The following is a 9,893-nucleotide window of genomic DNA, read 5'->3' on the forward strand; positions in this document are numbered from 1 at the left end:
TTTTTTATAGATTATACTCCATTCAAAGTTATAAAATATTGGCTATATTCCCTGTGCTCTACTTTGCATCCTTGTAACTTAGTTATATTATACCTAGCAGTTTGTACCCATCACCTGCCTTACCCGTCTTCTCACTCCTCTCTCTCCCCATCCTTCTTTCCACTGGTAACCAATAATTTGTTTTCTGTATCTATAAGTCTGTTTCTGTTGTGCTATATTCATCCGTTTCATTTATTAGATTCCACATATAAGTGAAAATATGCAGTATTTTATCTTTCTCTGTCTGACTTATTTATGGACACAAAAAGAGACACATAGATTAATGGAACATAATAGCCCAGAAATAAACCCACACACATATGGTCAAATTTTCTACAATGAAAGAGGCAAGAATATACAAGGGGAAAAGAAATCTTTTCAGTGAGTAGTGTTGGGAAAATTTTACAGCTACATGTAAAAAAAAAGAAATTAGATTATTTACTCACACCATATACAAAAGTAAACTAAAAATGAATTAAAGTCCTAAATGTAAAACCTGAAACCATAAAACTTCTAGGAGGAAACATAAGCAGTATACTCTTTGACATAAGTCTCAGCAATATATACTTTCAGATGTTTCTCCTCAGACAGGCATGACAAAAGTGAAACTAAACAAATGGTACCTAATCAAACTTAAAATCTTTTGCACAGTGGGAGAAACCATCAACAAAACAGAAAGGCAACCTATTGAATGAGAGAAGATGCTCCTAAATGATATGTCTGATTAGGGGTTAATATCCAAAATATATAAAAAAATACAACTCAATATAAAAAAAAACACAATTAAAAAATGGTCAGAGGACCTGTGTAGGCATTTTTCTAAAGAAGTTACACGGATGGCCAACAGGCACATGAATAAGTGCTCAATGTCACTACTCATCAGAGAAATGCAGATCAAATGTACACAGTTTTAAAGTTATATAGTGCTATGAACTTATAAAAAAATAAATAGTAGAATTTCCTTGGCCTGTTTTTCTCTGAACACCATCCCAGTTTCTAGGGGCAGTACTTTTCACTGTTTCAACCGTTTTCATACACTGTTGTATCTTCACTTACCATGTTATTCATTGCAGTTTGGCTTCCTACTATAGAATATAGGGATTATAGCATGCTTATATTTTTAGCCCTTCTCCCCTATAGTTTTATCAATATATTTGTTTGAAAAGAAATTTTTTTCAATATTGTCACTCATTAAATAGTACTTCATTTAATTGTGCAATATAGGCTGTAAATAATAACTGAAATGAAGAATTAAGTCTATGACTTCTTACTTTTTTCTTACAAATAATCATATGCAGAGTTTACAAATTTAAGAAATTTTATGTTTTGTCGTTTTTACTGGAAATTGGCATTATTAATGATAATAAATAAACCTAATTAGTAAAACTAGTATCTTAATTTTACAAAATGATAGATACCTTGCAAACAACTTCCATAATAATGATTTAATCTAGTCACTTTTAAATATCATTACATTTAGAATTATCATGTGACATTTGCTTTCAACTTGATGCTTATATAGTGCTATTGCTATTCACTTTAATAATAAAACCCCCAATCTGTATAAAATCAGTTCTGTATTTATTCATTTATTGAACCAACCTCAAGTAGACACTTAGGACCAGCTGAGATGCCCCAATCTTCTTTATTTCCTAAATTATTTCATCTTCCCATTCACTGTGACAATTTCACTTCTCTTTTCAAACCTTCAAAATTTCCTGTCACCTCCTTTCTAACAACTACTGGCTTTGCTTCCTACTTCACTGAGACAATTGAAATCATAGAAGAGGTATTCCAGTTTTTTCTTACTTGCCCCTGAAACATTTTGAAAAACTATGGAACCTAAAAATTTGTAACATAAATGGTTACAAGAATGTAATTGTATTTGAAATATTAACATAGCAAGATATTTTAATGCTAGAAGTTTTAAGGCTATTTTAGTGCTCTTTATTCAAGGGGAAATGCAATAGGGTAAGCCTGGGATGATATTCACTCTTACTAAAAAGTAGTGGAGGATGATTGTAAGAGAGGAATTGGAACAACATCTGGTGTGATGCCTCTATCATAAGTGCATTTTAGGTACTTCAGTTGTAAGAAAACTAGGAGATTCCGAAAATATTTTCCATCTTGTTATTCGTACTGCACACATCTGGTAAAGTAAGTCTTGGTGTACTTTTAGAGGTATCTATGTCCCAGGTTGAAGAAGCTGTTCTGGAATATGGAGCATTCCTAGAGTTTTAAGAATGCGTGGTTTCTTGACACAGACTATTCAGGTAGAGGCAATACACGGAGCAGAATGCCAATAAAATATGCCTTTGGTTGTTTAACTTTGGGAAAATTTTCCTGAAGTGGATGAAAAAATTTTTAAAAAGAAACTACTGAATGCCTGAGTTGATAACCTATGTGTTGAAATACCCTTAAGCAATGTTAAGGGCAATTCACAGTTGGGCAATTATAACAAAGTAAAAGGATACACACATAGGGTTACAGCAAATAGCTACTTTGACTTTTTCTCAATTTCATCTAAGCAGGAAGCAATCTAGGTATATGAGAGACAATATTGTATAACAGCCAAGAGCACTATGAGGCTGCACTGCAAGGGTTTGAGTTCTGGCTTTGTTACTCAGGGGTAATTGTTGAAACTCTGAGACTGAATTCTCTCAATAAATAAATGTGTGATAATAAAATACTTACTGCCCTTTAGGTTTGATGTGAGATTGAGAGGATGTAATAACTATTTTTTAAATATTAATAAAAATGCTTGGTACACTGCCTGGTCCATAATAAGGGAATTCTAAATGATAGTGATTTATATTATTATTAATTATGATGATGATGATGATGATGATGATGATGTGTATGTTTATATATGTACCAACAGCAATTTAAAATGCATGTATTAAGCATATATTTATTATGTATATATTATCTATTAAACTGTACATATTAAATATATACATAATATTGACAGCATCTTATATTAAATGAGAATGACTCAATTAACTGAGAAAGTTCTGTATGTGGTCTCTGCAGTTTTCTCTGATAATCTCGGTGTGACTAATAAAAGATTTTTAGGTACTAAATATTCTCTAAGTATCTAAATTTCTGCTTTTAAGAAATAGCCAGCTTTGGAATACAGTTTAGTCTTAATTTATCAATTACTGCTTGATTAACTGTTTAATTTTTCAAACTATAGATATTTTAAAAGATGAGAATCAGGAGAATTTTTTTAAATTATAATTCATAAATCACTATTTCTTTTCATAAGATTATGTCCAGGGTATAGAAAGAATTATTCTGAATACATAATTTCAAATATTTATTTATGTTAATAGGAAAAATATTCTTTAATTAAGAATTTAGAATCTAATTTAATAGCTAGAATTTTAATTTCCCCAATGAAAGTTAAAATGCATAATTTCAGCTTAAATACATGTGAACTTTTAGAGAATATTAATATCAAATGTACAAAAGGAAAAAGTTAGTAATAATCAGATACCTAGTTAGGTTTTTCTATATTTCCTATTTACTTCAATCTTTTACAATTTCATAATATTTAAAATACTTTGGGTAGTTTGTTTTTATAATTTATAATGAATATGGGGTCTTTTAAGTGGAACACTACAGAAGGTTAGAGACCTCTGCTGCTTTTTAAAAACATCATTTGCTTATTTTGAGCTCTTGAACAATTAGAAAATACTGTTAACACAAATGAAGAATCAACAGTAGGAAAAGACAAAATCACAATATTTTTATATTACTGAAAATGGAGAATATTATAAATCTAATGAAATAGATTTATCATGATAATTTAAATCAACTTCACATTTTAGACAAAATTTAATTCAAGGCATATAAAAGTACTGAAAAATTGTTTTTATAATCTTTGCCAATACATATTTAATTTATTTGTTAACACACTGAAGAATTTTCCCTCTATATAGTAATATACAATATTAAAATATCTATCCACTATCACAGGTGAGGCAGGAAATATATTTTTTAAAAATTTTCCTGGGCCTTCAGGTGTATGATTTTGAACTTGATGAAACTGAATGAGAAAAAATTGATGTCACCACTACTTATAACAAAATGACATTCCTTTTACTATCTCTAAGATAATTATATCAAGTTTAAGCAGTATTTTATTTCAGGAAAAATATACCTCAAAAATAAATCTTATTCAATAAAATTATTACTGACTCAAAATTATAACAAGTATTTAAAGTGTATGCATAGATATGCGCCTTATATGCATATCTATATGCATATCTATCTATGCATATAGATATGCATAGATAAAGTGCATATCTTAAGGTGATGATGACAATTTTATCCTATAAATCTTAGAGCAAATAAATACCCAAATATTCAAGAAAAGATCATGATAACAATCAAAAGTAATCCATTTTAATAGAAAAGTAAATACCAAGCTTCATTCAGATTTATTTTGGAATATTTTATAAGGCAAATGGATTCTTAAATTTTTAAACATGCAGTAATGTTGCCCTTAAATTTTACATGTTAATTATTTTACATAAATTAAACTGGCATAATTAAAGATATATTTTCTGATTTTTTTATGTCTGTAGAAATCAGTGTAAGAGAAATTTTAAGCCAAAATATACTCTTATTTCATGTTGCAGAGTCATCCATTGCACAGTTTAGGAGGGAAAATTTTATATCAAAAGAAATTGAACTCCCAACAATAACAGAGAACAATAAAAATCCTGTTTTTCACTCAGCTGTTTGACAAAAACTGCCAATTACAATGAACTCATATTCAAAATCTGAAAATACCTATACTATTACATTTTTAACATGATTCTGGTTGGAACAGAAATATATATCAATTAAAGAGCTAACTAAGAAGATATTATTGATTTATAAGTAAATATGCTCCTAAGTGATTAATCTTTATCAATTAATTTCATTCTCCAAAATATGTCAAGTCTTAGAGAAGTATTAAAGAAAATTGAGAGATCATTATATATCTCTGAATCTGTCTTTCTCTGTGTATATGATTTTATGCACTGTGATTTCAAATAAATTAGCATAAAAGAAATATAAAACTTACTACCTCCATTACAGCAGTGGTTTCCAAACTTTTGATTATATATACACACATATGTCTGTGTGTGTATATATATAAATCTGTATATACACATATATATTTGTATACATTTCTGTATATATATGACACAACATATGTAAAGCATGCATAAACAAAAATACATGCTTACATATATATTTTTACAAAAATTTAAACAAAAATACTATTTTATAAGTTTTTTTTCTTAATAAGAATAACTAAACCATTAATACCTATTTTGGTTAAAAAAAAAAAACACTTCAGAAGTGGCTCCTGTTAATTGATGCATTAGGGAGAGGATAAAAGCAATAGCACAAATGGAACTATTAGCCTTGAATTGAAGAAGCAGATGTTTGCTGCTGTACCTGAAAGAAAATGGTAGGGGTAGATTTAGCTATAGACAGAGAACACAAATTTGAACTAATAATAGCAGTTCAGTTATCTGCTGTCAATTGCATCAGATTGAGTGTGATTAGTGATGTAGAGAAGCAAAGTTTTAGGACTGTGAGATAACTATTAATGTAAATATCTACAGTTGGTTTCTAACTTATATGATTGACTTTTAATTTTATGATAGCCAAAAATCGCATTACTATATTGTTAACCACAAGTTAAAATACACTCTGAACTGTCTCTTCCTAAGTTATTTCATGAAATACATCATGATAAAAATGATAAGTATCTTCATGTATATTTTGATGCAATTATAATTTAAAGATTATAACTACGTAACTCATTTACCTATATAACTCATAAATGTAGTCAATGCTACAAGGTAAAAGTAAATTGTGAAAGCTCTTTTTAGTGTAATCAAATTAAAATATTTTGTACTACTAATACGTAAACAAATTGCAAACAAGCTTGGCTACAGATATAAAGTTACAGTATTTCAAGAATGAAATATCTCTCTGCACTGGAATTTGACACAACATTGTAAAATGACTATAACTCAATAAAAAATATTAAAAAAAGAATGAAATATCTCCATTATTTTGCTATTTTACTGAATGACAGCTGAATTTTGTGATCAGTTAATAGAATGATCTTTTTTAGATTATTCATATAGTATGTGAGAAGATAGTAACCCTCTCTTATATAAATTTATAAATCAAATACAGATGTTTCTCAAGTCTTTCAATGAAAAAAGCTGTACTAGTAACCTTTAAACTGAAAAATATAAAGAAAGAAATATATCTACTATTACTATCAATAAAGCTTTTAGTAAAAAAAAGAAATCAAAAACAGAACTAAAAATCTGTGTATTTATTTTAATAAAGAAACCTAGTCATTACATCTTACCCCTTCCATAAATCTTTGATTAATCACTTTGCATTCAAATCAAACTCTAATAAAATAAGATAGATAGAAGGATAGATATATAGATGATAAAGAGACAGAATCACTAACTAATTAGTCCACCAGCTAAAACATATTTACCACTTCTTTTTTTAAACAGCTTTATTGAGGTATAATTTATATTTTAACACTGCACATATTTAATGTCTGTAATGTGCTTAGTTTGGACATATGTATACGCCTGTGAAACCGTTACCACTATCAGGGTATATGTTCTGCAAGTATTTCCTCCTATTCCTTGGGTTGCCTTTTCACTTTTAAGGTGTGGTAGCAATTAAGCATCTTTAAGATGTAACAATTAGATGTAGTCAATTAGACCACACACACAAATAAAATCCTCTGTCCAAATGAGATTTCCATGAAGGACTAGTAACTTGTCATTAGTTTAAATACATAGGCCCCAGTTATTACCAGGTTCAAAGCACATCCCAGCCTTATGTACAGTTGAAGAGACACAGACTTAGAGGATCTGGCTAACTTCCAACTGTCATTCAAATAAGTGACAGAAGTAGGAATTGAACAATAAATCATAAACCTCCCTGACTCTCTCGTGAAATTTTCTCAACACTTGAACTAATGTAATGAATAATTTTGAATTATGGCTTAAGGTCTGTGATAATGTAGCCTCAAGATGAGTAGTCTTTCAGCTTCAAGAACATTCATGATAATGGAAAAGTCTTAGAAAATAACTGTGCTTAGGATATGGGGATTTCAGGAATCCGTAACATAATCACAGAAACAATTTTTAAAAATTAAATTTAAGTCCCTTTTGATCAAACAAGGAGAGGTGTTAACTTCAAGTTTCATGTCATAAGCTCATTTTATATGAGCAAATTCTGAATTGTTTAAGATAAATAATTATTAATAGATAAGGGATCTTTAGCAGAAATCACATTTGTACAGTAAAATGATTCATAAAACAAACTGATAAATACTGGCTCACTTATTTTTCAAATTCCTTTTGAATTTTCTAAATAGATACAGAGGACTGAAAGTTATCATTCAATCCCATTTGGAGCATAGATCCTTCAGTTAATTATATACAAAATATGTAACAGGGTCCTTCACATGGACACTAATTCTCACTTTGTCTTCATTTCTGCTCTCTCACTGAATTCCAGGCATTGAGTTAATGAGAGATTCTAATATTAATAAAATGGATAAGAATTAAAGAATTATACTCCCTTTTAGTGAGTAAAGATAAAAACTATGTTTTGAAATATACATGGTTTAAATTATAATTAAATAAAAGTTATTAAAATTTATTTTTAAGGAAAACAAGTGAAAAGAAGAAAGAAAAAACTTTAGAAGGGTGGTTAATTACAAGAATTTTCATGTTTTCCTTAAGGACAAGAACACATCAGAGTTAATGACCCCAAACCAAGATCAAACAAGTCTGGGATATGGCTGAACCTGATTATAAAATAAATTGTTGAAAGAAGGTAATTAAGTAAGCAGAGAAAATTCTCAGACATAGTCTGGAATAAATTGAGCTTAAAATGTATTTTTTTGAGCTTATTACTTTCAGATGATTCACTAAGCTAAAGCAGAGAACTTCTGTATGAATATAAATTGATCATTCTGAAAGGATGATAATAATGACATCTCTGATATGCATGTTTTAGTATAGGTAGTATATAAATATTTATTAAACTAAATTTATAATTGATATTTTAAATATTTCCTGAAATTGAATATAAATTAAACAATTTAATAAAACATTGGAACGTGAAAAATTGAAAAAGAATAGAATTAAGCAATAGCACTCTTCAAATAAATAGCATTTGAATCATATTTCTTTTTCTGATGCAGAGCATAAAAATACCTTTTCTTTGTTCCTTTTTTTGTTTAATTTAATTTAATTTTCTTTTGGTTTTGGTGACTAGACAGTGTTTCTAATCTCCTAGGGAAGATAAGAAATATTAGTCATTTAAGACAATAAAAAATAGCACGGTCTCTACTCAGAGAGGGTCCCTAAGTAATCATTCCTGCACAATACCATTTTCTTCAAGATAGCAAGAGTACTGTAATTGATGATTTGGGTATTGAATTATTATGTACTAATAACAGTGCATGGCCTATTACCATGTGATATCTCCTGCTGCTTTGTAATTAGCTCTGTGAGTGGTTTGGACAAGTGGCTGTGTGCTTCACGGACTGTTCACCAGGTAGAACATAACGGCTCCTTGGGAGCCAATTAGCTGGGCCTGTCAAGGCCAATTTCAGCAATTTTAGTTTGTGGATTATAAACCAAAAAGCTGTAATTGTGACAAACATATAGAGGACTTGATGTGGTAAAACATAGTATCTGCTTTGACAATACAAACTTTTCCTATTTCTGTTTATTCTTTATTAGGACAAAGAATCATTGCTTAGAATTGTCTATGATTCTGAAATTGCTGGAGTGTTCAGCTGACATTGAGTAATAACTAACAATTTTTATTTCCAGGATAGATTCTTGATTCTGAATGAAAACAAAAGAGTAAAATGAAGTGAGACTTGACGTGTCCTTTTACAAAGGTAATAATACTTGGTAGAATTTGCTAAAAGAGTTTCTTTAAGAATTGAATTTATCTTAAAGCAACAAATACAAAAATAAGTCATGTTTCATAATGTATTTTTGTTGTTTTGATGTTTTTATTTCAGGACTAACATGTTGCACATATTCAGGGACATTCTATATGAATGACAATCCTAAATTTTGCACAAGTCTATATTCGTAGAGTCTGCAGTTTTATATATAAAACAAGTATTTTATCAACCTTTCTTTGCTAACAGCAGTGGGTTGATCCATGAGTGTTCCTTCTCTCCTTATATTGCAAATGGAGAGAGAATAACCTAAAAACAAAAAGGAAATGATACACCAATATTCCTCACAAACAGACAAGCAAAAATTATTAATGAAACACTATCAAACCGAAAAATTTTAAAAATCCAGATACTGCATAATTTCATCATTTAGAAAATGTCATTTGTGACTCCCCCTTTCACATCAATCTTTATTCTAGACAGTCACTTTCTAATTTCTAGCACTACCAATTAGTTTTGACTGTTCTTGAAATTCATATTAATAGAATTATACAATATGTACCACTTTGCTTCTTTTATTCAGCACTGCTTTGGAAGGTCATCTGTGTTGTTGTATGGACCTGGATTTGTGATATCTCTAAAACAGAAAACTCAGTTAAACTACCCAGAATTCTGACCTTTAGAACTGTGAGATAATAAATGTGGGCTATTTAAACTTCTGTTTGTGGTAATTTGTTATGTAGCATAGAATACTAATATAATAATATATCTTCATTTTCTAACTTAAAAAGATATTTAAAAGATGGTTGACTCTTTATAAAAATAATAATTATTTTTGACCTTTTTTCTTGCTAAAACATTCATTAGGAAGATGGTT

The sequence above is a fragment of the Vicugna pacos genome, chromosome 14 (genome assembly GCF_048564905.1).
Source record: "Vicugna pacos chromosome 14, VicPac4, whole genome shotgun sequence".
Classification (NCBI taxonomy): domain Eukaryota; kingdom Metazoa; phylum Chordata; class Mammalia; order Artiodactyla; family Camelidae; genus Vicugna; species Vicugna pacos.